Source organism: Phodopus roborovskii, unplaced genomic scaffold, assembly GCF_943737965.1.
Source record: "Phodopus roborovskii unplaced genomic scaffold, PHOROB, whole genome shotgun sequence".
Lineage (NCBI taxonomy): Eukaryota > Metazoa > Chordata > Mammalia > Rodentia > Cricetidae > Phodopus > Phodopus roborovskii.
Window position 1 is genome coordinate 50,510,840 of NW_026126407.1, and position 2,475 is coordinate 50,513,314.

A 2,475-nucleotide genomic window follows, 5' to 3' on the forward strand; every position below is an offset into this window, starting at 1 on the left:
ACACTCTGGTTTCACTAGGGCTTCTCTTCTCTGATTTACTTGGAGACTTTGCATAACTATGAACAAAGTACTATTTTCTTCTCCATAATGACTTAACTATCTTCCTTCACTTTGGACCCGTAGTTAAACATGTTTAAAAACTTTCCTCTGTTAATATTCACAAGGGAAGGGATATGTTGCTGTTCAACTGCTGCCACTGAGACAGAACACATGTGAGCTGATTCTCCAAGACCTCCATAGCGATAAAGGGTATGGGTTCATTTAATTTCGTATCTGTGGAAAACCAAAAGCATCTAAGAATAATTAGACAGCTATTGTTATTTTATGTAATTTCTTCCAGGAAGGAACAAGAGCATGTAGGGTATGGGGAAAGTCCCCAAGGTATGGTATAGTATAGTATAGTATAGTATAGTATAGTATAGTATAGTATAGTACAGTATGTCCTAGGACAGCGCACATGGCACACAACACATGCACACACATGTACTTCTAGAAGCCTGCCAATGCATAGTCTCCAGCAGGAAAAAATATGTATCTTGGGAGAGTATTTTTTATTGACATTTGGAGAAAAACATGAAGGCCAGCTGCCACTAAATAAATGTTCCCGAACTGCAGGGACCTTGTGTCCACACAGTGGCTCAGACATCCCAGTTATTGTGTTATCAGCTGATGAGGCTGAATAGAGATAAAGGGTATGTCCTTATATACACACGAGAGAGCAAATGCCACCCATATAAACTGCCTGCAGATAAAGGTTGGGCCTTAGGGGCATGAATATTTACTGGGGGTACACAGGGTATTAGGATTCAAAAATCAAAACTTAATAATCTAGGTCTGGGGAGATGGCTCAGTGGGTAAGAGTGCTTACTGTACAAGCACGGGGACATGAGTTCAGGTATCCAGCACCATGTTAAAAAAAAAATCCGGTGTGGTAGCACTCACTTGTAACCCTGGTGCTGGGCAGAGGGAAGGGGAGACAGAGAGAGACAAGAGGACTGCTGGGACTTGATGGTTATCCAGTCCTCTTGAAAACTACAGCTTCAGGGTCCAGTGAAAGGCCCTGTCTTGAGGGGATAGACCAACAGTGATAGAGCAGTATACCCAACATTCTCATCTGGTCTTTGCACACACACACATACATACATACACACAAAACCTCCCTAAATAACCCACTGGCAGAAGCCTATTCATTCCAAATTTAGTCATGCAATAATCTTAGATGATTTCCCCCTACTCCTTCACATGGGCCCTGTCCCACTCCTCAATCTGTATTACCACACATGATTGTCACAGTGTCATCTGTCACAGCTTATAATCATTTGCAGTGCATAACTCTTATTGAATGCTTGTGTACCAGACACTAGGCCAAATGCTTCTTAAATCCCTAACTCACTTAATCCTTACGGCAATCCTGCAACACAATTTGCCATCACCTTTTCTTTAGATCGAGGAATCATGCACAAGTAGAATGAGGAACAGTTTTGAAGCAGCAAGGCATAGTCTAGGCAGTGTGGTTCGGGTTTTAATCCTGTTTTTTATTCACTGAGTTATCTCTTAATGAAGTTCAGCACATCAGTTAGATGCAGATTTATTTACTTTGTATTTTCTTTGGTTTGTCTGGTACCCAACTTATAATAAATGCTAGGTAACTATCTGTTGAGTTCACCAACTGCAAAGAGTTTGATACAGTGGGAGTGAAGAGAAATGGTAGAAGGGAGAGGTATGCAGGGAGAAGGAAGTTAGGCACAAAGGCCTTGAACATCTGGCAAAAGCAAACTGAATTTTATCATGCTAGAGGTGTGTAAATTTCACATTCATTAGTGTTGAGTCCCCACATCTCTGCTGACAATCGAGTGATAAGATGTCCCTCTCTGTTAGGTGCCCCACCAATATCTGATAGAGGATATAAGTGATCCATCCCACTAGGCTTCAAGCTTCCGGAGGGCAGGAACTCCTGCCTCCTCAGCCCCTACCAGTCTGCCAGCTCCCTTCAGGCGTCCAGGGAATGAATAGGTCCGGGGGCGGGGCGGACCCTCCCCGCTTACTCCATCTGGAGACCCACGAAAGGAGACTGGGGGCCTGCCTGAGGAACGCCCCGACGGTCCTAAAGCCAGACAGACCGTTCGGATCTCTAGGCTGTCCGGTGGTCAAGGCATGTCCCCACCTCCCTCCTGGCGGGCTCTGCCCCTGTCTACCGAGCACACTGCTACTCCGCCGCTGGCCAGTTGAGATCGAACGGCCGCTGGCGCCTGCGGACGAGACAGACGCCGACCGGCCTCGCAAGAGAGGGGGGTACCACGGAAACTGACAGCCCACCCCCAGCCCCGCCGGGTCACTAGCCCGATGCCCGGCTCCTCCTACCTCCCGCGCAGCAGCCGCACCTTCTCAACGGAGAACCGCGAAACTGCGCCTGCGCAGTGAGGCTTGCGAGCAGAGAATGACGAGTGCGCAGGCGCAGAGTGCGCGAGACTGCGT